Consider the following 27,629-nt stretch of genomic DNA (forward strand, 5'->3'; position numbering starts at 1 on the left):
CCTGCATTCCGAGTCCTTAAGGACCAAGGGCATATCCATACGCCCGTGGCAAATCCGGTCCCCACCGCTACCCGGAAAATAGGGCTGATCGGAGCTGTCAGCAACAGCCCCGATCAGCCTAAGGGATAGAAGTGAGGTCGCAAAGCTGCGATCTCCTCCTATCCCCTGCCATTAGTCAGAACGGAGTTCTGACCAATGGCAGCGCAGGACAGGGGGTTGCCATGGCAACCCCCCGTTCTGCCCGCCCCTGGATGTCGAGGGGATCTGGGAAGAAGATGGAGGCTGTACCTGCAGGAGAAGATGCCTGAGGACCTGAGATCTTCGCTGGAGCCTGCTGGATCCTTGCTCTGGTAGGGAATCGACGGTGGGGGGGGGGGGGGGGAATTGAAAGTGAAAGTAAAACGATCTTTACTGTGGCAATCACTAGGAAGGCCAAACTGCAACTCCCAGCATGCCCAGACAGCCAAAGGCTGTCTGGGCATGCTGGGAGTTGTAGTTTTGCAACATCTGGAGGGTCACAGTTTGGAGACCACTTGTCACGATGCCGGCTGGCAGGTAGTGGATCCTCTGTGCCAGAGAGGGATTGGCGTGGACCGTGCTAGAGGATCGGTTCTAAGTCACTACTGGTTTTCACCAGAGCCCGCCGCAAAGCGGGATGGTCTTGCTGCGGCGGTAGTGACCAGGTCGTATCCCCTAGCAACGGCTCAACCTCTCTGGCTGCTGAAGATAGGCGCGGTACAAGGGAGTAGACAGAAGCAAGGTCGGACGTAGCAGAAGGTCGGGGCAGGCAGCAAGGATCGTAGTCAGGGGCAACGGCAGAAGGTCTGGAATCACAGGCAAGGAACACACAAGGAACGCTTTCACTGGCACTAGGGCAACAAGATCCGGCGAGGGAGTGAAGGGGAAGTGAGGTGATATAGGGAAGTGCACAGGTGTAAACACTAATTGGAACCACTGCACCAATCAGCGGTGCAGTGGCCCTTTAAATCGCAAAGACCCGGCGCGCGCGCGCCCTAGGGAGCGGGGCCGCGCGCGCCGGGACAGAACTGACGGGGAGCGAGTAAGGTACGGGAGCCGGGGTGCGCATCGCGAGCGGGCGCTACCCGCATCGCGAATCGCATCCCGGCCGGAGGTGGTAACGCAGCGCCCCGGGTCCGTGGAACCGACCGGGGCGCTGCAGTGAGGGAAGTGTAGCGAGCGCTCCGGGGAGGAGCGGGGACCCGGAGCGCTCGGCGTAACACCACTGTTACAGTGGTGCCCAAATGGTAGCCCTCCAGATGTTGCCAAACTACAACTCGCAGCATGCCTCGACTGCCCAGGCATGCTGGGAGTTGTAGTTCTGCAACATCTGTCCCTTCAGATTTAGAAATTTTCATGAATTTTTTGAAAATTGCTGCACTACTTTGAAGCCCTCTAATTTTTTCAAAAAGCAAAAATATGTCCATTTTATGATGCCAACATAAGGTGGACATATTATTTTCAAAAAGCAAAAATATGTCCATTTTATGATGCCAACATAAGGTGGACATATTGTATTTGTGAAGAAAAATAAAATTTATTTGGAATATCTATTTTCCTTACAAGTAGAGAGCTTCAAAGTTAGAAAAATGCTAAATTTTCAAAATTTTCATGAAATTTGGGGATTTTTCACCAAAAAAGGATGCAATTAACGGTGGAAATTTACCACCAAAATAAAGTAGAATATGTCACGAAAAAAAAATCTCAGAATCAGAATATTCGGTAAAAGCGTTTTCACGTTATTAATTCGTAAAGTGACTGTGGTCAGAATTGCGAAAAAGGGCTCAGTCCTTAAGGTGAAAAAGGGCTGCGTCCTTAAGGGGTTAAAAAGCTATAGAGAAAAATTTAAAATATGTTAAAAAAAAACAGATAAAAGCCGCAAAAATTGAGAAAGAAAGACTTATTGCCAAACAGAGTAAAACTAACCCCAAAACTGTTATATATATTAACTATATAAATAGCAAAAAGGTCAAAAATGAAAGTGTAGGCCTTCTAAAAATGATGAGGAATAAATTATAGATGGGGATCAGAAAAAAGCAAATACTGTATATTAAACAAATTCTTCTCCACTGTATTTACCAAGGAAAATGAAATGCCAGGTGAAATACTGCGATATAAGGTAAACTCCCCAGTACAGGTCACCTGTCTAACCCATGAAGAAGTACAGTGCCACCTACAAAAATTTGAGAAGTATGAAAGACAAAAAGGGACAATGCGCCTATCTATGTGCCGTTATCCTTATTACAAGTGACAGGTGAGGAAGCGTAAGGAATGCTCTCACCTGGTGGTGTTATGCTGAGAGCATAACACCTGTTGCAGCTTGAAGGGGCCCAACTGGTATGGGTAAGTGGAAATCCACGGTGTGCTGCCCGGATCCACCCGTCCGGCCGGACGATCTGAGAGTATGAGTGGTAGCGGGGAAGAAGGAATCCGATCCTGGCGCTCACCCGTGCGGCAGCTGAGGAAATGATGTCAGGAGCCGTGATGAGGTAAAAGATGCACTTTATTTTGGATAATGCAGGGACTACGCATTGCGAGGGGACAGGCTCCCCTCTTCCTCAGGTCCAATCATAAGGGCTAGGGGGTAGGGCTTGTGTTTTAAAGGGAAAATCACAGATATTATATATTATGTATTTGTCTGCTATTTTTTGCATTATTGTGTATTCTGTGATTATGAGCACCCAAATTTGCGGGCTTTTTTCCCTTTAAAACACAAGCCCTACCCCCTAGCCCTTATGATTGGACCTGAGGAAGAGGGGAGCCTGTCCCCTCGCAACGCGTAGTCCCTGCTTTATCCAAAATAAAGTGCATCTTTTACCTCATCACGGCTCCTGACATCATTTCCTCAGCTGCCGCAAGGGTGAGCGCCAGGATCGGATTCCTTCTTCCCCGCTACCACTCATACCTACAAAAAATTAAAATAGACAAAATCACCAGGCCCAGATGGCATTTCCCCCCGTGTTCTAAAGGAATTAAGTAACGTAATAGACAGACCCCTATTTTTAATATTCAGGGACTCTATAATGACAGGGACTGTTTCCCAGGACTGGCGCATTGCAAATGTGGTGCCAATATTTAAAAAGGAGTCAAAAGTTCACCCCGTAAATTATAGGCCTGTTAGTTTAACCTCTGTTGTATGTAAATTGTTAGGGGGTTTCCAAAGAGATGCTATTTTGGAGTATCTTGACAAAAATAAATGTATGACTCCATATCAGCATGGCTTTATGAGGGATCGGTCCTGTCAAACTAACCTGTTGAGCTTTTATGAGGAGGTGAGCTCCAGACTGGACCAGGAGTGTAACGCCTGCTCTCCGGCCGGACACGCCGGCCGCGAGCGCTCTTTGCTCACTCCACGCGCGCCGGAGCTCTCACTCTTAAAGTACCAGTGCTCATTTAATCAAGTGTCTACACCTGCACCCTGGTTCTTAAATATCAGCTCCTCCCTTGGTTCCCTGATGGATCTTTTGTTGTCTATTGCCATTGTGAAAGTCCTGTATCTCTGTTACTGTGTACCTGTTCCTTGCTACCTTACCTACCCTGCAACTGTGTTACCTGCCCTGACCTACTGCCATCTTGCTACGTCCTGCCAGTCTCCTTCTGTGCCTCGCCACCACCCAAGCTACCTGTGTGGACGAGTCATGCCAGGGGTTGCGACTTGGGTGCCGCCTGCTGCAGCAAGACCATCCCGCTTTGCAGCGGGCTCTTGTCATCAGCCACACAGGCCCATAGGATCCACCACCTGCTGTGACATGTTACAAAGGGCCATCGCTGGATGTCGTATATCTGGATTTTTCCAAAGCATTTGATACGGTGCCACATAAAAGATTGATGCATAAAATTAGAAGGATTGGGCTAGGGGAGAATGTGTGCAAGTGGTTAAGTACCTGGCTCAGTGATAGGAAACAGAGGGTGGTTATTAATGGTACTTATTCTGTTTGGGTGACTGTAACTAGTGGGGTACCACAGGGGTCAGTCTTGGGTCCTGTTCTATTTAATATATTTATTAATGACCTTGTAGAGGGGGTGAATAGTAAAGTAACAATCTTTGCAGATGATACTAAACTCTGTAAAGGGGTAAAAATAATAGAGGACAGTGCACTGTTACAAATGGATCTGGATAGGTTGGAGGTTTGGGCTGAGAAGTGGCAGATGAGGCTCAACACTGATAAATGTAAGGTAATGCACATGGGGAAGAAAAATCTGGGCTGGGGTTATGTATTAAATGGGAGAACACTTGGGACGACTGACGTGGAAAAGGACTTAGGAGTCTTAGTTAATAGTAAATTTAGCTGTAGTGACCAGTGTAAGGCAGCTGCTGCCAAAGCTAATAAAATCATGGGGTGCATCAATAGGGGCATAGATGCCCACGACAAGGAAATAATTCTACCGTTGTACAAATCACTAGTCAGACCACACATAGAATACTGTGTACAGTACTGGGCACCAGTGTACAAGAAAGATATAGTGGATCTGGAGAGGGTTCAAAGACGGGCAACCAGGGTAATACGGGGAATGGGAGGACTACAGTACACAGAAAGATTATCAGAATTAGGGTTATTTAGTTTAGAAAAAAGAAGTCTTAGGGGCGACCTAATCACTATGTATAAATATATCAGGGGACAGTACAGAGATCTTTCCCATGATCTATTTATACCCAGGACTGTATCTATAACAAGGAGGCATCCTCTCCGTCTTGAGGAAAGAAGGTTTCTACACCAGCACAGACGTGGGTTCTTTACTGTAAGAGGAGTGGGACTGTGGAACTTGCTCCCGGAGGAGGTGATCATGGGGAACTCTGTAAAAGAGTTCAAAAGGGGTTTGGATGCATTTTTGGAGAATAACAACATCGCTGGGTATATATACTAGATTTACAGAACGTTTATGCAGGGATTTATTCTTACTGCCATAATTGGAGTCAGGAAGGAATTTTTACCTCTAGTATGAGGGTTTTTTGCCTTCCTCTGGATCAACTCAACTCAGTAGGGACTCATTAGGGATATAGGTTGAACTTGATGGACTCTGGTCTTTTTTCAACCCTATGAACTATGTTAATTGACAAAAGAAAAAAATAAAATGCAAAAAATCTACTGTGATGAAAACTCAATTTCTGATCTTTTACCTACTAAAAATGATGTGTAAAGAAAACCCTGAGGAAGTTGCCAATTTTAGGCAACGGAACGCTTGGGGATTCTGTGACCCCGTCCTCCATCTTCTATCTGGTCAGAGCTCTAGCTTGTGTTTCCACTCACAGGATATGCAAGTATAGGTGTTGCCCTGGCTTGGTTTCTCCATAGTGATATTGTTTATTTATATGCTAGGTTCTGACATGCTATTTAATTGACCATAGAGGACGGGTGTCTCTTTAGGTGAGGGGGTTCCCCTCCCCTTAGTTGTGCACTGGCTCTTAGCCAGGTTTTTAATGGTTTTTAATGTGTGTGGTTTAAATTGTTTAACCCTGTATGTGCAATCTGCTTTTTGTACTGAAGTGTACTAATAAATTAATTTCTATTGGCATTACCGGGTGTGCTGCTATTTTTCAGTGATGTCTTTTTCTTACTATTGATATTGTGTAAAGAAAACTGACACCTGTTTTTTTCCCATTCTCCCTTGATAACAAAAAGTAAAAGATACTTAAATGAAAATGACAAACATAAAGTTCTATGTATTAAAGAAAATACATTAAAAAATTATTAACTTATAGAGGCTGGAGGTGGCAGGAAAGCCTTTAATTGACAAGTGGGCTGTTTTATGCAAATTATATAACTCCCATGCAGGTCAATAAGAAGTATGTAAACAGTGAAGTACTGCAAGCTATACCCTTTCTATAACTCAAGTTATGTTAAAAATTCAAAGGCCCCCTTTTCCCATTTTTCTTTAATAAAAAAAATCTAGGGATGTCCCAATACCATTTCTTAAGACCAAGTAGGAGTACAAATACCAATACTCTTACTACTACGATACCAATTACTGATTATTTTTTATGTCAAGTGACATAAAGCTGAACTTGAGACCCTCATTGGAACTCATAATAAAGCTATTCCCCCAATAGTTAGGGAATTCCCATTATTAGGTAGAAGCCCCCAGTGGGTAGGTAGGAAGGGAATCTGTCCTATTAGATTGAAGCCCCTAGAAGATTGGTAAAAGTCTCCAGTAGGTAGGTTGGGAATGCCCCTTATTAAGTAGAAGCCCCCAAGAAGATAGGTAGGGAATCCCCTAATAGAAGATAGGTAAGTAAGGAATCACCCTATTAGGTTGAAGCCTCCAGTAGTTAGGTAGTCAGGTATGCACATGCCCCCATTAAGTAGTTTCCTCCCACAATAATTCCCTTTGAAAAAATCCCACTTGCCTTCCCTCCTCTTCCTTGCAGAAACTTCTGCATCCTCTGCTCTGTTAGTGGAGCAAGACACACGATGACGTAATTTCATAGCATGGCAGGTCTTGCACCACTCCAGATAACAGAGAATATGATAAAGAGGCAGGAGCAGAGGTAACATCTCCCAAAGAATATGGACACAACAAAATCTACCCATTTTTTTAATTTATTTTTATTTTTTTAAATTAATAAAGATAACAAAAAGTACAATACAGTATCACTGTAATCATACAGACACACAGAATAAAATTAAAATGTAGTTTTTACCATACAAGGAAATCCCCAAAAAAAACTAAGAAGGAGATTTATCAAGCTCCGTAGTAGATTTTCTTTGCTTAAAAAAGTTGCATGTACTTGTGCACGTACGACTTTTCTATACATGCTGCGACTTTTTGATTTTTGCTTATTCCAACGCAAATTTCATAAATCTGCTCATATAGTAATTTTTTTTTTTTTACTTTGCAGTGGTCATGTATTTCTCAAATGTGATAGTCACTATTTATGAAGAAATAAAGTTACATCTCCGTTTAAAAGTCCCATATGTATTCCAGGTCCAACCTGGCTTACAGAAAGTGGATGTGTCCGCAGAAAAGGAAATTAACACCCACTTTAACAACTGTTCTTGTTCTGCATCATGAAACAAAGCTACTACATTTAATGTTAAGTATAGAAAAAAAAATAATTCTATAACTTTATAACTCTGCACACCTTGTTAATTTTAGGACACGTACATGCTGGCGTACATGGGGCATAATATTGAGGGGCACATAACAGGGAGGCATATGACGGGGGCAATATATGTGAGGGACACAGCACATGGGGCATTATATGAGAGAGGCACATGACAAGGAACCCCCCTGACATGAGCCTCTCACATATAATGCCCCCGTCATGTGCCCCTCACATATAATGCCCCCTGTCATGTACCCCCCCCCTCTTATAATGCCCCCTGCCATGTTTCCATCACAATATATGTCCCCTTTTATGTGCCACTAAGTTTTCATAAGGCACCGTGTACCATACAGTGCCCCTGTGGTGTTTTCTACAGCTTTCTTACTTGCACTGTGCATGGGTGTTAATGCAATTCTTTTTCTGCTATTGTACATACACACAGACACACACACTCACACACACATTCATTCAGACACGCACATTCACACACACATTCATTCAGACACACACACTCACACACACATTCATTCAGACACGCACATTCACACACTCACACTCTATTGCAGGATCTTACAAAAATGAAAATTAGCTAGCCCAGCAAACAGCTTACTCTTTGGGCACTGTGCGAACTGCAGTGACGTGATCTCCCATCGCTGGCGTGATGATGTGACGTCATCACGACACTCTGCTGTGGATCGCGTCCCTGCAGCTCAAATTCTGCTAACAAAGAGCAAGCAGCATGAGAAAGGTGGGCTGAGAGCTCCCGCTCCACCATGCTAGAGTAGGGGGTGGGGGCAGCAATCTCAAGGGGGGGGGGGGGCAATTGCCCCTCCCCCACTTGATCCGCCACTGTTCCCTTCATTACTGTGCATTATTCCCCCTCCCCTCTACATTACTATTCCTCATGAAAGTGGAACCTACCCATAAACCGGATCCAAAAACCACAAAACAGTCGGCTAACATAAGTCACACCGACCCCCTACATGCTGATAAGACAGGTCTTTTTTTGTGCCTGCTGGTGCTGCGCTGTCCTCCTTCCTGATGTAAACTCCAGCCTCAGCGCATCGACGCAAGACTCCGCCCACCAACGTCACAAAATGAGGCCTTAAAATGAAACAAAAAAGCCTGCGGATATTTATGGTGCGGCATAGTATGTTTTTATTTATTTATTTTTATTTCTGAGCAGGGTGGATGGGTTGTTGTGGGATAGTTGGAGTGAAGCTATTTAGTACCAGGCAGGCCAGTCAGGGTGTCACCCGGTGCGGTACGCCCCCCTCCCGTCACTCTCTAGCAACGCTACTGGTAATAAAGGGTTGATAAAGAACTTCGGCCATTAACATAAGGGAAAACTTTTCTTCTTTAACTCCTTGGGGACGGAGCCCATTATAACCCTAAGGACGGGAGCATTTTTTGCACATCTGACCACTGTCACATTAAGCATTAATAACTCTGGGATGCTTTTACCTTTCATTCTGATTCTGAGATTGTTTTTCGTGACATATTCTACTTTATGTTAGTGGTAAATTTTTGTCGATACTTGCATCATTTCTTGGTGAAAAATTCAAAAATGTTATGAAAAAATTGAAAATTTAGCATTTTTCTAACTTTGAAGCTCTCTTCTTATAAGGAAAACAGACATTCCAAATAAATTACATATTTATTTACAAATACAATATGTCTACTTTATGTTTGCATCATAAAGTTGACATGTTTTTACTTTTGGAAGACATTAGAGGGCTTAAAAGTTCAGAAGCAGTTATCCAATTTTTCACAGTTTTGAAGTGGATTTGAAGGGTCTTCATATTAAAAATACCCCATAAATTACCCCATTATAAAAACTGCACCCCTCAAAGTATTCAATATGACATTCAGTAAGTGTGTTAACCCTTTAGGTGTTTCACAGGAATAGCAGCAAAGTGAAGGAGAAAATTCAAAATCTTCATTTTTTACACTCGCCAATTTCTCTCGAGTATGGAAATACCTCATATGTGTATGTCAAGTGTTCGGCGGGCGCAGTAGAGGGCTCAGAAGGGAAGGAGCGACAATGGGATTTTGGAGAGTGAATTTTGCTGAAATGGGAGTTGTGGTTTTGCAACAGCTGGAGGCACCGTTTAGGAAACACTGCCGTATGAGACGTTTTTCATTTTTATTGGGGGGGCGACGTGTAAGGGGGTGTATGTGTAGTGTTTTACTTTTTATTATTTGTTAGTGTAGTGTTTTTAGGGTACATTCACACAGGCAGGGGTTCACAGTAAGTTTCCTTGAAGGAAACCCACTGTAAACCCACCCGTGTGAATGTACCCTGTACATTCACATGGGGGAGGGGGGGAGGGCGCCCCAAACCTTCAGCTGTGGCAAAATGACTACAACTCCCAGCATTTACGGTCTGTCAGTGCACTCTGGGAGTTGTAGTTTTGCAACAGCTGGAGGCACACGGGTTGGAATCACTGAGTTAGGAAACAGATTCTAGCTCAGTGTTTCCCAACCAGTGTGCCTACAGCTGTTGCAAAACTACAATTCCCAGCACCGCCAGACAGTCAGGGAGGCTGGGCGTGTAGTTCTGCAATATCTGGCCCTTCAGTTGTTGCAGAACTACAACTGCCAGCATGCCTGGACAGTCTGGACATGCTAGGAGTTGTAGTTATGCAACAACTGGGGAAGAACAGTGGCCATTAAACTGTAGCCCTCCAGATGTTGCAAAACTACAACTCCAAGCATGCCCCGACTGTCCAGGCATGCTGGGAGTTGTAGTTCTGCAACATCTGAAGGGCCAGATATTGCAGAACTACACGCCCAGCATCCCTGACTGTCTGGGCATGCTGGGAATTGTAGTTTTGCAACATCTGGAGGGCTACAGTTTGGAGACCACCATATAGTGGTCTCCAAACTGTACCACTTCAGATGTTGCAAAACTACAACTCCCAGCATGCTCAGACAGTCAGTGCATGCTGAAAGTTGTAGTTTTGCAACATCTGGAGGACCACAGTTTAGAGACCACTACACAGTGGTCTCCAAACTGTGACCCTCCAGATGTTGCAAAACTACAACTCCCAGCATGCCCAGACAGCCTTTGGCTGTGTGGGCATGCTGGGAGTTGTAGTTTTGCAGCTTTTAGAAGGCCACAGTGAAGATCACTTATCGCGATCTTCACTGCAGCCTTCTCAGCCGCACTTTCCGGCCGCCGCTCCTCCTGCTGCAGCCGCTGCTCCGTGGATGCCGCCGATGCTGCCTCCGAAGGTCCGGGTAAGCTGGGCCATGCTCCCCCCTCTCCGCCCGTGTTCCCCTGCTCTGTACTGACTTCCGATCGGTGGGAAGAGCGGGGGAAATGAACACTAACCCCCCCGCCCCCCTCCTGCCATTGGTGGTCAGCCTGACCAACCAATGGCAGGGGATAGGAGGGGGTGGCAACATTGCCACCTCGCTCCTATCCTTTAGGCTGGTCGGAGCTGGCTCTGACAGCTCCGATCAGTCTTATTTTCTGGGAGATCGGGTCACCAGTGACCCGATTTGCCCGGATCGTGGCAAATCGCAGGTCTGAATTGACCTGTGATTTGCTGTGATCGCCGATATGGGGGGGTCTCCTGACTCCCCTAGGCATTGCCACGGGATGCCTGCTGATAGATATCAGCAGACATCCCGGTCCGATCACCGCCCGGCGAGCGGCAGTGATCGGAAATGCAGAGGGCGTATGGATACGCCCTCCGTCCTTAAGTGACGGGACGCGAGGGCGTATGCATGCACCCTTCGTCCCCAAGGTGTTAAAAATGCTTTTGTTTGCGGGTTTCCCGGTTTTTGCTTACATGTGATTTATTTATCGAGGTCGTGCAACTATTTGATAAATAGGTCGCACGTAAGCAAAAGTAAGTAAAAAAAAAGTCATATAAAAGCCATACGTTTGAAAAGAATGATAAATCTCCTTCTAAATCCCCACAAAAGTGTACAATCATATTTTTAGCAATTTTACCCCACATATATTTTTTTGCTTCACAAAACATTCAATTTTTAAAATAAAGGGTGCAATTAAATATTACAACTTGACCTGTGTGAAATAAGCCCTCATATGACTCTGTTAACAGAAAAATAGTTATTGTTAGTATGGTTGAACCAAGGAGGAGAGAAGATGAATGAAGGGAAGGGTGGATGGGTGAATTAAGAGGAGGGGATGTGATACCATATTTTTACATATGCATTCATATTATTTTGTTCTAAGAATGTATCTAAGCCTGTCATGAAATTGTCAACTGTCTTTGCTGTGACCCGCTTGAGGTAGATTGTTCCTAAAAATTGTCAGTTCTTATAGGAAAGAAGGAATGGTTAGGGAATAACATGTCTAGGGGCATATCCCTTTAATTACTTCTTCCACCATAATAATTTAATACTGTATTTTAGGCTGGGTTCACACTACGATTTGAACTACGGTTCCCGTATACGGCTGGGAGGAGGGGTGGGCGGGGCTTAACCGCGGCGCCCGCACTCAGCCGTATTCGGGAACCGTATTTAATGTATGTCTATGAGCCGCCTGGAGTGAACCGCAGCCTCCGGTCGGCTGTTTTTTCGGCCGAATGCGGTTTCCCGACCGCAGGCAAAAACGTGGTTCCCGAATACGGGCGCCGCGATTAAGCCCTGCCCACCACTCCTCCCAGCCGTAGTTCAAATCGTAGTGTGAACCCAGCCTTATTTAGTTTACTAGATTTGCAAGGCTTTTCAAACTGGGGCAAAGGCTCTTTAGTGTAGTTCGTGAAAAATCCAGTAAGAGGGTAAAATCCCTGACTAGGGATCTAGAAGTATTCTTTTTACTTTTGTTAAGCTTCTTGAAGCAGTCTGTCTTTGATAAGACAAAAATAAATCCCTGGAAATATATCTTTAGTAGCATTATCTGGAGTTAACCTAAATATGGTTATGCGGTGAATCCTATCAATTATAAAATCATAGGTATTATACAATAGAAAAATGGCTTTTAACAAAGTTTATCACTTTGACCAGGGCTATCTTCTCTGATTTATATTGTTGTGACACATCCTGATCAATGACCTTCTCCTTTAACCATTTCACTTCATCTCTCACAAAAGCCAGGTAACCAGGGAGCACAGGGCCACCCAGGGAAGATACAAGAGGTCTCTCACCCACAAGGCCTCTCTCAGGGACAAGAGGTCTCTCACAGTGTTCTCACTGAAAGACTGGGAGTAGAAAGTTGGTACCGTATCTTTTGCCCTATAGGACGCACCGGCGTATAAGACGCACCCAATTTATAGGTGCAAAATCTAAAAAAATTAAGATTTTGAACCCAATAGTGGTCTTCAACCTGCGGACCTCCAGATGTTGCAAAACTACAACTCCCAGCATGCCCGGACAGCCGTTGGCTGTCTGGGCATGCTGGGAGTTGTAGTTTTGCAACATCTGGAGGTCCGCAGATTGAAGACCACTGCATAGGAGGTACTACTCACGTGTCCCCGCCGCTCCGGACCCGTCACCGCTGCCCTGGATGTCGCTTCATCGCTGTCGCTGTGTCCCCGTCGCTCCGGAACGTCTCTGCTGCCGGCCGGGTATCCTTGCTCTTCGTTGCCGCCATCACGTCATTACGCACGCCGACGCACGTACGCGATGACGTGATGACGAGGAAGGAGAGCGCCGGCCATACAGGGGATCCCTGAACGGAGAAGATACCGAGAAGGCAGGTAAGGTCCCTCCCGGTGTCCAGTAAGCACTAACCCGGCTATTCAGTCGGGCTGTTCGGGACCGCCACGGTGAAATTGCGGCGGTTCCGAACAGCCCGACTGAACAGCCGGGTTAGTGTCACTTTCCCTTCAGACGCGGCGGTCAGCTTTGATCACCGCGTCTGAAGGGTTAATACAGGGCATCACCACGATCGGTGATGTCCTGTATTAGCAGCGGGTCCCGGCCGTTGATGGCCGCAGGGACCGCCGCAATAGGGGTGTATTCGCCATATAAGACGCACCGACTTTTCCCCCCCAGTTTTGGGTAAGAAAAATTGCGTCTTATACGGCGAAAAATATGGTACTTGTAGCAGAATCTGATAAGCTAGCAAATACCAATATTTGAAGGTAAAAACAACAAGATGGAAACTTACCATTTGATGACCAGATGTGGAGGTAAATTTTGGATGAGGGTAGAGACGAATAATAATGATGAAAGCCAGGAATGAAACAGAAATTGACAAAACTGTAGAAATTAAGAAATAGACGCTAATACTCCTTAAAGGGGTATTCCAGGCAAAACCTTTTTTATATATATATATCAACTGGCTCCGGAAAGTTACACAGATTTGTAAACTACTTCTATTAAAAAATCTTAATCCTTCCAATAGTTATTAGCTTCTGAAGTTTTCTGTCTAACTGCTCAATGATGATGTCACGTCCCGGGAGCTGTGCATGATGGGAGAATATCCCCATAGGAATCGCACAGCTCCCAAGACGTGAGTCATCAGAGAGCAGTTAGACAGAAAACAACAACTCAACTTCAGAAGCTAATAACTATTGGAAGGATTAAGATTTTTAATAGAAGTAATTTACAAATCTGTTTAACATTCCGGAGCCAGTTTATATATAAAAAAAGTTTTGGCCTGGAATACCCCTTTAATGTTTCCCTAGATCTCCCTGTAAACCCTAAACACTAAACAAAATATACCTATTTGCCTTTGCAGTAGTCCCTCAGCTAAGAACTAAAAAGAAAAAGGTACCAAGACACAAAAAATCCCTAACAAAACACCGAAACTAAACAAACTGAAATAGACTCTAATAAATTAATGAAATAAAGGAAAAAGAAAATAGACTAGGAACTAAGGCTGGGTTCACACTATGGAATTTCAGAACAGAATTCCACATTGTAATTCCACTCAAAAATTCCATTGCAGCAGAGGGCCATTGCTGTCAAAGAGATTCTTTACACATAGTAGTATACACTATAATCTACTCTTAATCTTTGAGAGGTAAACTATTGAAACTTATTGCCTGATCCATTTCTCTGGAGACAGTTTCATAGCTACCGTATTTGTCGCCGTATAAGACGCACTTTTTCTTCCCCAAAACTGGGGGGGAAAGTTGATGCGTCTTATATGGCAAATACCTTTCCTATCGTGGCGGTCCCTGCGGCCATCAACGGCTGGGACCCACGGCTAATACAGTACATCACCGATCGCGGTGATGCCCTGTATTAACCCTTCAGACGCGGCGATCAAAGCTGACCGCCGCGTCTGAAGCGAAAATAATACTAACCCGGCTGATCAGTCGGGCTGTTCGGGACCGCCGCGGTGAAATCGCGGCGTCCCGAACAGCTTACAGGACACCGGGAGGGACCTTACCTGCCTCCTCGGTGTCTGCTCCGTGCCGGGATCCCCTGCATGGCCGGCGCTCTCCTTCGTCATCATCACGTCGTCGCGCACGCCATCCCGTCATCCAATGGGAGCAGCGTGCTGGTAGCAACAGAGAGCGAGGATGTCCAGCAGTAGAGACGTTCCGGAGCGACGGGGACGCGGCGACAACGATGGAGGGCGACATCCAGGGCAGCGGGGACGTACGGTGACGGGTCTGGAGCGGCGGGGACATGTGAGTATTACCTCCTATACCAGTGGTCTTCAACCAGCGGACCTCCAGATGTTTCAAAACTACAACTCCCAGCATGCCCGGACAGCCAACGGCCTATACTTTATATTGTATTGTCCTATACTTTATATTGTATTTGGTTCAGAATCTTTATTTTCTAGATTTTTATCCTATAAAATGAGGTGCGTCTTATATGATGAAAAATATGGTATATCCTTAACCCCTTCAGGACCAGGCCCATTTTGGCCTTAAGGACCAGAGCGTTTTTTGCACATCTGACCACTGTCACTTTAAACATTAATAACTCTGGAATGCTTTTAGTTATCATTCTGATTCCGAGATTGTTTTTTCGTGACATATTCTACTTTAACATGGTGGTAAATTTTTGTGGTAACTTGCATCCTTTCCTTGTGAAAAATCCTAAAATTTGATGAAAATTTTGAAAATTTTGCATTTTTCTAACTTTGAAGCTCTCTGCTTGTAAGGAAAATGGATATTACGAATACATTTTTTTTTGGTTCACATATACAATATGTCTATTTTATGTTTGCATCATAAAATTGACGTGTTTTTACTTTTGGAAGACACCAGAGGGCTTCAACGGTCAGCAGCAATTTTCCGATTTTTCACAAAATTTTTAAACTCAGTATTTTTCAGGGACCAGTTCAGGTTTGAAGTGGATTTAAAGGGTCTTATTATTAGAAATACCCCACAAAAGACCCCATTATAAAAACTGCACCCCCCAAAGTATTCAAAATGACATTCAGTCATCATTTTAACCCTTTAGGTGTTTCACAGGAATAGAAGCAAAGTGAAGGAGAAAATTCACAATCTTCATTTTTTACACTCGCATGTTCTTGTAGACCCAATTTTTGAATTTTTACAAGGGGTAAAAGGAGAAAATGTATACTTATATTTGTAGCCTGATTTCTCTCGAGTAAGCACATACCTCATATGTCTATGTAAAGTGTTCGGCGGGCGCAGTAGAGGGCTCAGAAGGGAAAGAGCGATAAGGGGATTTTGGAGAGTACGTTTTTCTGAAATGGTTTTTGGGGGGCATGTTGCATTTAGGAAGCCCCTATGGTGCCAGAACAGCAAAAAACCCTCACATGGCATACCATTTTGGAAACTAGACCCCTTGAGGAACATAACAAGGAATAAAGTGAGCCTTAATACCCCACAGGTGTTTCACGACTTTTGCATATGTAAAAAAAAAATTTTTTTTTTCACTAAAATGTGTGTTTCCCCCCAAATTTCACATTTTTCCAAGGGTTAATAGCAGGAAATACCCCCCAATATTTGTAACCCCTTCTCTTCTGAGTATGGAGGTACCCCATAAGTTGACCTGAAGTGCACTATGGGCGAACTACAACGCTCAGAAGAGAAGGAGTCATATTTGGCTTTTTGAGAGCAAATTTTGCTCGGGGGGCATGTCACATTTAGGAAGCCCCTATGGTGCCAGAACAGCAAAAAAAAACACATGGCATACCATTTTGGAAACTAGACCCCTTGAGGAATGTAATAAGAAATAAAGTGAGCCTTATTACCCCACAGGTGTTTCACGACTTTTGCATATGTAAAAAAAAAAAAAAAAAAATTCCACTAAAATGTGTGTTTCCCCCCTAATTTCACCTTTTTGCAAGGGTTAATAGCAGAAAATACCCACATGGCATACCATTTTGGAAACTAGACCCCTTGAGGAACGTAACAAGGGGTACAGTGAGCATTTGCCCCCCACTGGTGTCTGACAGATCTTTGGAACAGTGGGCTGTACAAGTTTTCATTTTCACGGACCACTGTTCCAAAGATCCGTCAGACACCTGTGGGGGGTAAATTCTCACTGCACCCCTCATTACATTCCGTGAGGGGTGTCGTTTCCGAAATGGGGTCACATGTGGGGTTTTGTTTTTTTTGCGTTTGTCAAAACTGCTGTAACAATCAGCCACCCCTGTGCAAATCACCTCAAATGTACATGGTGCGCTCTCCCTTCTGGGCCTTGTTGTGCGCCCCCAGAGCCCTTTGCGCTCACATATGGGGTATCTCTGTAGTCGGGAGAAATTACGTTACAAATTTTGGGGGGCTTTTTTCCCTTTTACCTCTTGTGAAAATGTAAAGTATAGGGCAACATCAGCATGTTAGTGTAAAAAATAAAAAAAATTTACACTAACATTCTGGTGTAGACCCCAACATTTCCTTTTCATGAAGGGTTAAAGAAGAAAAAGCCCCCCAAACCTTGTAACACAATTTCTCCCGAGTACAGCGATACCCCATATGTGGCCCTAAACTGTTGCCCTGAAATACGACAGGGCTCCAAAGTGAGAGAGCGCCATGTGCATTTGAGGCCTAAATTAGGGATTTGCATAGGGGTGGACATAGGGGTATTCTACGCCAGTGATTCCCAAACAGGGTGCCTCCAGCTGTTGCAAAACTCCCAGCATGCCTGGACAGTCAACGGCTGTCCGACAATACTGGGAGTTGTTGTTTTTCAACAGCTGGAGGCTCTGCTTTGGAAACAGTGGTGTACCGGACGTTCTTATTGGGGGAGGGGGGCTGTGTAGGGGTATGTGTATATGTAGTGTTTTTAACTTTTTATTTTATTTTGTGTTAGTGTAGTGTAGTGTTTTTAGGGTACAGTCACATGGGCGGGGGGGTTACAGCGAGTTTCCCAGCGCAAAATTTGCTGCATCTCAAGATGCGAGAAACCCACTGTAAAAGCCTTGCCCATGTGAATGTACCCTGTACATTCACGGGGGTGGCGGGGGGGGGGGGGGGCGGGGGGTTGTACCAGCTGTTGCAAAGCCACAACTCCCAGCATGCATGGTCTGTTAGTGCATGCTGGGAGTCATAGTTTTGCAACAGCTGGAGGCACACAGGTTAGGAAACACTGAGTTAGAAACAGACAATGTTTCCCAACCAGTGTGTCTCCAGTTGTTGCAAAACTACAACTCCCAGCATGCCCAGACAGCTGAAGGGCATGCTGGGAGTTGTAGTTCGGCAACATCTGAAGGGCCAGATGTTGCTGAACTAAAACTCCCAGCATGCCTGGACAGTCAGTGCATACTGGGAGTTGTAGTTTTGCAACAGCTGGAAGAGCACAGATTGGAGACCATTATACAATGGTCTCCAAACTGGGGCCCTCCAGATGTTGCAAAACTACAACTCCCAGCATGCATGGTCTGTTAGTGCATGCTGGGAGTTATAGTTTTGCAACAGCTGGAGGCACACAGGTTAGGAAACACTGAGTTAGAAACAATGTTTCCCAACCAGTGTGTCTCCAGTTGTTGCAAAACTACAACTCCCAGCATGCCCAGACAGCTGAAGGGCATGCTGGGAGTTGTAGTTCGGCAACATCTGAAGGGCCAGATGTTGCTGAACTAAAACTCCCAGCATGCCTGGACAGTCAGTGCATGCTGGGAGTTGTAGTTTTACAACAGCTGGAAGAGCACAGATTGGAGACCATTATACAATGGTCTCCAAACTGGGGCCCTCCAGATGTTGCAAAACTACAACTCCCAGCATGCCCAGACAGCCAAAGGCTGTTTCCCAGCGCAAAATTTGCTGCATCTCAAGATGCGAGAAACCCACTGTAAAAGCCTTGCCCATGTGAATGTACCCTGTACATTCACGGGGGTGGCGGGGGGGGGGGGGGGCGGGGGGTTGTACCAGCTGTTGCAAAGCCACAACTCCCAGCATGCATGGTCTGTTAGTGCATGCTGGGAGTCATAGTTTTGCAACAGCTGGAGGCACACAGGTTAGGAAACACTGAGTTAGAAACAGACAATGTTTCCCAACCAGTGTGTCTCCAGTTGTTGCAAAACTACAACTCCCAGCATGCCCAGACAGCTGAAGGGCATGCTGGGAGTTGTAGTTCGGCAACATCTGAAGGGCCAGATGTTGCTGAACTAAAACTCCCAGCATGCCTGGACAGTCAGTGCATACTGGGAGTTGTAGTTTTGCAACAGCTGGAAGAGCACAGATTGGAGACCATTATACAATGGTCTCCAAACTGGGGCCCTCCAGATGTTGCAAAACTACAACTCCCAGCATGCATGGTCTGTTAGTGCATGCTGGGAGTTATAGTTTTGCAACAGCTGGAGGCACACAGGTTAGGAAACACTGAGTTAGAAACAATGTTTCCCAACCAGTGTGTCTCCAGTTGTTGCAAAACTACAACTCCCAGCATGCCCAGACAGCTGAAGGGCATGCTGGGAGTTGTAGTTCGGCAACATCTGAAGGGCCAGATGTTGCTGAACTAAAACTCCCAGCATGCCTGGACAGTCAGTGCATGCTGGGAGTTGTAGTTTTGCAACAGCTGGAAGAGCACAGATTGGAGACCATTATACAATGGTCTCCAAACTGGGGCCCTCCAGATGTTGCAAAACTACAACTCCCAGCATGCCCAGACAGCCAAAGGCTGTCTAGGCATGCTGGGAGTTGTAGTTTTCAGACTCCTAGAAGCAGCAGTGAAGATCTTCACTGCTGCCTCTGAGGACTACATACTTACCCGTCGCTGCTCGTCCACGTGGCCGGTCTTGCCGCTGCTCCTCGGTCCCGCTGCTGCTCCAGGTAAGTCTGCCGGTCCCCGCGTGTTCCCCCCGAATGCCGCAGGTCCCCGCGAGCCCCTGCAGCCTTCGCCCCCCGTTCTGCCCGACTTCCAGGGGCGGGCAGTGCGGGGGATCTGAACTTTCACCCCAGATCACTGTGATTGGTCCACAGGGACCAATCACAGTGATCGCTGACCAGGACCATCAATGGATGGTCCTGGGGGGTGAAGCAGAAGTTGTCCCCTGCTGGAAACAGCGGGACTTCTGCCAGTTAACCCGTGCGATGCTGCGCATCGCCGGGTTAACTGAATGTCATTTATAAACGCCGGGATGCGCGAACGCACTGCACAACCCGGCGTTTATATATGACATTCTGCGGGAAGGGGTTAAACAGACAAATAAACAGCAGAAGAGAGAACATTTTGTAGCATTTTCTGTTATCAATGTGTTATTGAAATACATGTTGACATTTGCCCAGTATGTAGTGTTGCTTTTTTTAGTTGAAGTTTTTTTTTTTATTATTATTTCGTATAAAAAAACAAAATGTACTACAACATTTTTACAATATTTATTACAGACTGTAATGGCTTTTGACAAAAAATATGTGTAAACAACTTTTGTACATTCACATTACACATATACTAAGTTTAAGGTTCAAGAGCTCCCTCTACTGATTCACTGCTTCATTTCCCTGTGTTCCTTACGGCAGCGCAGAGAAAAGATTTTGAATAATCAAAGTGACAAAACAGCTGCCATTGCCTTCTAAATATTTAAATGTGGTGAGGGTGTGATGAAAGGCAGATGTTATGACCCTAGGGGCAGATGGCATTAACCCCTTGTATTTGCGATGCCAGGGTGTGGTTAACCTCAGCACCACCTGAGGTATGGCCGCTGGATCCTGGGATAGGCATGGGGCAAATAATGACTCTGATGCCAAGTTACGGAACAACGGCAGCTTTACTGAGGTATACAGGTGTTATAGTCTTTACAGCTCAGTTAGGCCAGAGGAGATGACCAGTGACTTTAGGAGACTTACGGGCTCACTGGGACTTGTACTGAATTATGCAGACCCGCGCTGAATTTAGAAGACACTACTGACTTGACTATGACTGACTAGACTTCACCCCTGTGGTAGCTTACCAGGCTTTGATGTTCACCTGTTAGGGAACTTGGTGGTGGAAGCGTGGCTGCGTGGTTAGGCCTTGGGTCTCTTCAAGACACCAGACACTCTCAGGTCTTGACTGTTCTGTACTCAGCAAAGACTGGAACTCAAGAGAGCTAGCTAACTCCTCCCTTAGTTAATATAGGACGACCTTGGAGGGGTCCTATAGGTCCCCTCACAAGTCACCTGGTCACTGGTACCTTCCTTGGTTACATATCTGAACAACAGGACTTAAAGGCATATACATTTTAATAAAAATACATTAAAGGGGTACTCCGGTGGAAAACTTTATTTATTTTTTATTTTTTTAGCAACTGGTACTAGAAAGTTAAACAGATTTGTAAATTACTTCCATTAAAAAATCTTAATCCTTCCAGGAATTATTAGCTGCTGAATACTCCAGAGGAAATTATTTTCTTTTTTGAACACAGAGCTCTCTGCTGAATCACGAGCACAGTGTTTTCTGCCGACATCTCTGTCCATTTTAGGAACTGTCCAGAGCAGCATATGTTTTCTATGGGGATTTTCTCCGACTCTGGACAGTTCTTAAAATGGACAGAGATGTCAGCAGAGAGCACTGTGCTCGTGATTCAGTTCTGTGTTCCAAAAAGAAAATAATTTCCTCTATAGTATTCAGCAGCTAATAAGTACTGGAAGGATTAAGATTTTTTAATAGACGTAATTTACAAATCTGTTTAACTTTCTGACACCAGTTGATTAAAAAAAAAAAGTTTTCCACCGGAGTACCCTTTAACCATTTGTAGGAACATTCACATAACCAGAGTCCTGAGGAGTGTGGGGCCAAGGGACTAGGAATGAATCCACCTGAAAAGGATCAAAAATTGTACTGTTCTGTACTGGGCCACCACATAAATATAGCTGATGACTATCTATATGATGTGGTCCAGTCTAAGTGGGCCAACAGATCCCATTCTACAGCCAGCAAGAGAGCTATCTGGATAAAATTTTCTGAGTTCTAGAAGGGGTTCCAGACGGTTTTAACAAGCCCAAGAATCCGAACTTCTGAAAGCGGACCTCCAGGTGGAAGAAGTGTAACCCTTTCCTACTAGACTTGGGAGGGAAATGTATTGGACCCTTGGTTAAAAAGCTTGTTCGGTAAAAAAGTTTGTTTTTAAAGTGTACCTGTCGCCAACCACCAACAAAAATCTAAATATAATGTAGATAATACCATTATATGTATATTTGTAATCTACATTGATTAAAAAATTGTATATTTTAGGTGAAAAAGTGCTTAAATGGCGTAAACTTTTCTCTTTTGCTCCCCCACAGATTCTGTTATCATAGCTCCAGTCTCCAATTCACTTCCTGGTGCTAAGATCAACCCTACACAGTGTCAATTTAGCCAGTGACTGGTTGAGTGACAATGTGTCATACCGACCCCAGCACCAGGAAGTAAAGCATAAGGGAGACCAGGCGCCATTATAACAGAGGCTTATAGGGAGGTAAGTACAGGGGCTACCTACAGGGGGTCCTAAACACAGTGAGCAAACTACGTACATGGAGTCCTCCATACAAGCAGCAAAGGGGCAAGGGGCAAATTACCTACATGGAGGTCCTGGTTACAAGGGAAAGCTACCTACAAGGCACTATATACAAAGGACAAACTCCCCACATGTGGATCCTATAAACAGGGGGCAAATTACCTTTACAGCCCCTGTAGTACAGTCAGATAAAAAAAAAAATCCTGGAATACCCCATTAAGTATTTTTAGTGGACTTTTATAAGTAATGCTGGATTGCCTACACTGTACAATGCTATGCTATGTATTGCTTAATGTGATCAATGTACTTCTAGTAGACAACCAGAGGCAAACCCTGTTAGGCCAGGTTCACACAACGGAATTTCTGATTTTGATGCTTGGCATTACGTCCCTATGGTTCTTGGTACTTCAGACTCCTGGACTGTAATTTGTGTCCCTCAGGGGCAGTGTTTCCCAACCAGTGTGCCTACAGCTGTTGCAAAACTCCCAGCATGCCCAGACAGCCAAAGGCAGCCATGGAGTGAAATGCAATGAGGTGTATTTCAGATAGGTGACATCAAGTCACCTACAAAAAAGGCAAACAGTAGCTGGGGTGAAATGCACAGCAAGGACATTTCAAAACAGGCTCCTAGGGGCAGGAGCAAAGTCACGCAAAGCTAGAAAAAACCTTCTTAAAATGAGAAACAAAGAAAAGCCAGGCTGAAGTTAGCAAAAGTTAAAAATAGTATTTTGTTGTTGAAAAATGTACATGATTTATTCTTTGCATTATATGATGTCTGAAAACGCATGTTTTTTGGTTCTGAACAGTTTTTATATTCTAAAAATAAATACTATAAATCCATCCTGCCCGCGCTGCAAAAAAAGAGAAAACAAACTTTCACTTGCCTTCCTTCGTTCCCCCGGAGCTCCGCAACAGCTGATCAGTCGGCCGGGTTTTCTTCTTCTTACTTCCTTAGCCCGGGACGTCACACGGCGCTTCAGCCTATCACCGGCTGCAGCGATGTCCCGCCTTGGCCGGTGATAGGCTGAAGCGCTGTGTGACGTCCCGGGCTAAAAGAAGTAAGAAGAAGAAAACCCGGCCAACTGATCAGCTGTTGCGGAGCTCCGGGGGAACGTAGGAAGGCAAGTGAAAGTTTGTTTTCTCTTTTTTTGCAGCCCGGACAGGATGGATTAAGAATAGTCTGCACCGGACATCTCCTTTAAACCCTTAACGACAATGGACGTAAATGTACGTCATGGTGACGTGGTACTTAACACACCATGACGTACATTTACGCGCCGCCATGATCGCGAGCACCGGAACAGTGCTTGCTTCATGCGCGGCAGGTCCCGGCTGCTCTCAGCAGCCAGGGACCCGCCGGTAATGGCGGAGATCCGCGATCGCGCAGATGTCCGCCATTAACCCCTCAGATGCCGTGATCAATACAGATGACGGCATCTGCGGCAGTGCGGTACTTTGAATGGATGATCGGATCACCCGAAGCGCTGCCGCTGGGATCCGATAATCCAGCATGGCGGCCGGAAGTCCCCTCAGCTGTCTCCGGCTGTCTCCCAGGGTCTTCTGGTCTGAGATCGAGCAGACCAGAGCAGAAGATCACCAATAATACTGATCAGTGCTATGTCCTATACAAAGCACTGAACAGTATTGGCAATCAACTGATTGCAATGAAAAGTAAAAAAAAGTAAAAAAATTTGAAAAATCCCCTCCCCCAATAAAAAAGTAAAACGTCCGTTTTTCCCATTTTACCCCCAAAAAAGCGTAAAGAAATAATATACATAATTGGTATCTCTGCGTGCGTAAAAGTCTGAACTATTAAAATATATTGTTAAATATCCTGTACGGTGAATGGCGTAAACTTTAAAAAAAAATTAAAATGTCCAAAATTGCTGCTTTTTTGTCACACTTTATTCCCAAAAAAATGTATAAAAATGTATTAAAAGTTAAACCTCAGCAAAAGTGGTACTGATAAAAACTACAGATCATGGTGCAAAAAATAAGCCCTCATATCGCCCCCATATACGGAAAAATTTGAAAGTTATAGGTGGTGAAAATAGGGCAATTTCAAACATACTAATTTTGTTAAAATGGTTTGAAATTATACACATAATTGGTATCGCTGCATGCGTAAAAGTCTGAACTATTAAAATATATTGTTAATTACCCTGTACGGTGAATGGCGTAAACTTAAATTTTTTTTTTTTAAGTCCAAAATTGCTGCTTTTTTGTCATATTTTATTCCAAAAAAAATCTATAAAAATTTATAAAAAGTAAAACCTCAGCAAAAGTGGTACTGATAAAAACTACAGATCATGGCGCAAAAAATGAGCCCTCATTTCGCCCCATATACGGAAAAATTTGAAAGTTACAGGTGGTCAAAATAGGGCAATTTCAAACATACTAATTTTGTTAAAATGGTTTGAGATTTTTTTTAAGCGGTACAATTATAGAAAAGCATATACCATGGGTATCATTTTAATTGTATTGACCCACAGAATAAAGAAAACATGTCATTTTTACCAGAAAGTTTACAGTGAGAAAACAAAACCTTCCAAAATTTGCTAAATTGCGTTTTTCTTTTCAATTTTCCTACATAAATAATATTTGTTTGGTTGCGCCATACATTTTATGGTAAAATAAGTGATGTAATTACAAAGAACAGTTGGTGACGCAAAAAACAAGCCCTCATATGGGTCTGTGGATGGAAATATAAGAGAGTTATGATTTTTAGAAGGCGAGGAGGAAAAAACGAAAATGGAAAAATAAAATTGGTCTGGTCCTTAAGGCCAAAATGGGCCTGGTCCTTAAGGGGTTAAGAGAGGAATGCTGACCTGTGATTGGGTGTTGTGAGAAAATTACTCCAGTTTTTCTCTCAAACAGATTGATAAATCTGGGCCAATATTTTTATTTGGAATTTGGAAGCAATGTTGTCAGTAGTTTATAAAATAAAACTGTTCATTTTACTCAAACACATATCCATAAATAGTAAAATCTGAGAAACTGATGATTTTGCTGTGGTCTCTTAATTTTTCAATATATATATATATATATATATATATATATATATATATATATATGTGGTAAGGCCTGCGCAGCTGGCCTGTATTTGTGGGAGGAGTGGGCTGCCTTTAAAAACTCACGGACGCCTCACATTCTGACGCCGTGGGTTTTTCGGTCGAGGGTCCGTCACGGGATGTCAACAGGGCGTGGCGTTACGTCCATGTCGGTCACCTGACTGCACGGGTCAGCTGACCGCACGGGTCAGCTGACCGGAAGGTCGTTCCAGCAGGCATGGTAGTGGTAAGTGGCCGCGGCTGACCGGGGGTAACGCTGACTGTTCCCCGACTCTGGAGGTAAGCCGGAGTTCGGGGGAACCCTTGGTCAGCCCGGCCCCTGGTTATTACCTCACGGGCGTTGTCATGTCCGACTTGCCATCTCGGGCAAGTGGTTACACCCTGCCGGTAGGTGTCTACTCCTCTCTCCAGTGCTGCCTTCCGTGGCAGGTGCAGGAGGCTCACTTTGTGCGCTCCATTTGCCGTGGGGGGCTGTACTGCTGGAAGGTCTTTATGTGTCTCCAGCGTCTCTGCGGGGCTTGCGCGCCCTTCTGCCCAGTCGGGCTCGCCGCTCCGCTCCACCGTGTGGGCTTGTGCTTCCCCCCCCCCCGCAGCTGCTGGTCTGGTCGGTCAGCTGCGCTCGCCTCCATCCTGTGTCTCCTAAACTAACTTCCTCACAGTGTTCTTTTTATTTATATTTATACTTCAGTGTTTCCGGGCGGTCCAGCTGTTGCGGAGCTGCAGGTCTCACTTATACTGTGGTCCATTACACTGCAGGGGTGGATGGGGGCATGCTTAGCAGTGTTAATACTGTCTCCTTCTTCATTCTCCCCCCTCTCCCCTGCAATTACTTGTATCCCTCGGTGTGTTGCAAGTTGTCAGCAGCCAGGTATAGTCATCTGACTTGGAGCTACGCTTCAGGTGGGGGTTCTATCCTTAATATACGGGAAAGGTGTATTGTTTAGCTTGGTGCCTGTTACTTTACTATCAAATTCATTTTCATGCTTTTCGCTTCATAACAAAAAAAAAAATGTATACGCTTTATAGTAATTTCATGCACGTTCCTATACATAGACGGTCATGTCGTTGTTCCAGGCACACGCTTCATCATTCCGCGCATACGCTCATATAGTTGTCTGTGTTCACACTCTTATAAGTTAATTTACATAACATGTGGTCCGTGCATATAGTTGGTTAGTACATACTCATATAATTTGTTCGCTCTTGTAATTTGTTCCACACATTCAGCTTATTCTTGTTCCAGATACATGCCCTCATAGTTGTCGTACACATATTTATACCATATACGCATTTATAATAGTCATGCTGTACGCACGCGGATAGGATTCATGCCGTACACATCCTGGTAGGACCCATGTCGTACACACGTTCGTAGGATTTATTCTGTACATACGTTATAGGATTTATGCTCTACACACGCTGGTAGGATTTATGCCGTACACACGTTTGTAGGATTCATGCTGCACACACGCTTGTAGGATTTATGCCGTACACACTTTGTAGGATTCATGCTGCACACACGCTTGTAGGATTCATGTCGTACACACGCTGGTAGGATTTATCCCGTACACACGTTTTTAGGATTTATGCTGCACATACGCTGGTTGGTTTTGTGCCGTACACACGCTGGTAGGATCCGTGCTGCACATACGTTGGTAGGATTCCGCGGTACACCCCGCTTGATGGATTTATGTTGTACATACGTTTGTAGGATTTATGCTGCACACATCCTTGTAAGTTTATGGTTTACATACGTCTGTAGGATTCTGCGGTACACACGTTCGTGGGATTTATGCTGCACACACGCTATAGATTCTCATTATTCATATGCTTGTAGATTCTACACTGTTCACACACTCATAGGATTCATGCGGTACTTGTAGGATATACGTTCGTAGGGTTATATTGCATACCACACTTGTAGAGTCATACTGTGTACACACTTGTAGGGTTTATACTGTACACAAGCTTGTAGAATTTATGCGGTACACTTGTAGGACTTTTACACTTGCTCGTAGGACTTGTATTGTACTCACGCTCATGCACGTTCGTAGGATTCATGCTGGTAACTTTCATACGGTACACACGCTTGTACATGTTTGTAGGTTCATCAGTTTCTTATTGTCCATACGCTTGTCGGATTTATACTATACACACACTAACAGGATTCATTCTGTACTTGTTGGGCGCATCCTGTACATATGCTTGCAGGGTCATACTATCTACACGTTTGTAGAGTTTACACTGTACACACGCTTGTAGGGTCATATCGTACACACGCTTATAGGGTTTATACTGCACACACGCTTGTAGGGTTCATACAGTACACACACTTCTAGAATTATGCCGTACACCCGCTTATAGGATTCACACTGTACACTCGCTTGTAGGATTATATGGTATATCCGCCTTTAGGTTTCATACTGTACACTTGCTTGTAGGATTCATTCTGCACTCACGCTTGTGCATGTTGTAGGGTACATGCTTGTAGCACTCATACCATACACACGCTTTTACATGCATGTAGGATTGTGCTGCGTACATACTCGTAGAATTCATGCTGTACTCACCTGTAGGGTTTTTTCTGCAATACGCTCACTGGTAGGATATGCTGTACTCACACCTGTTGGATTCTTACTTTACACACGTTAGGGTCATACTATACATTCGCTTGTAGCATTTATACTGTACACTCACTTGCATAATTTATACTGTATACTCGCTTGTA

General features: G+C 44.6%; 1 protein-coding gene across 2 annotated transcripts in view; it reads left to right on the forward strand.

Moving 5' to 3' along the window:
- The first annotated feature begins 258 nt into the window (after nucleotides 1-258).
- Nucleotides 259-27,629, forward strand: part of GPRIN2 (G protein regulated inducer of neurite outgrowth 2) — a 156,313-nt gene continuing 128,942 nt past the window's right edge. For both annotated transcript variants that reach the window (XM_056530899.1, XM_056530902.1), the window contains exon 1: nucleotides 259-350. The gene's annotated coding sequence lies outside the window, so the exon portion shown is untranslated. The remainder of the gene's footprint in view (nucleotides 351-27,629) is intronic.

This window comes from Hyla sarda, chromosome 7 (assembly GCF_029499605.1).
Source record: "Hyla sarda isolate aHylSar1 chromosome 7, aHylSar1.hap1, whole genome shotgun sequence".
NCBI lineage: Eukaryota > Metazoa > Chordata > Amphibia > Anura > Hylidae > Hyla > Hyla sarda.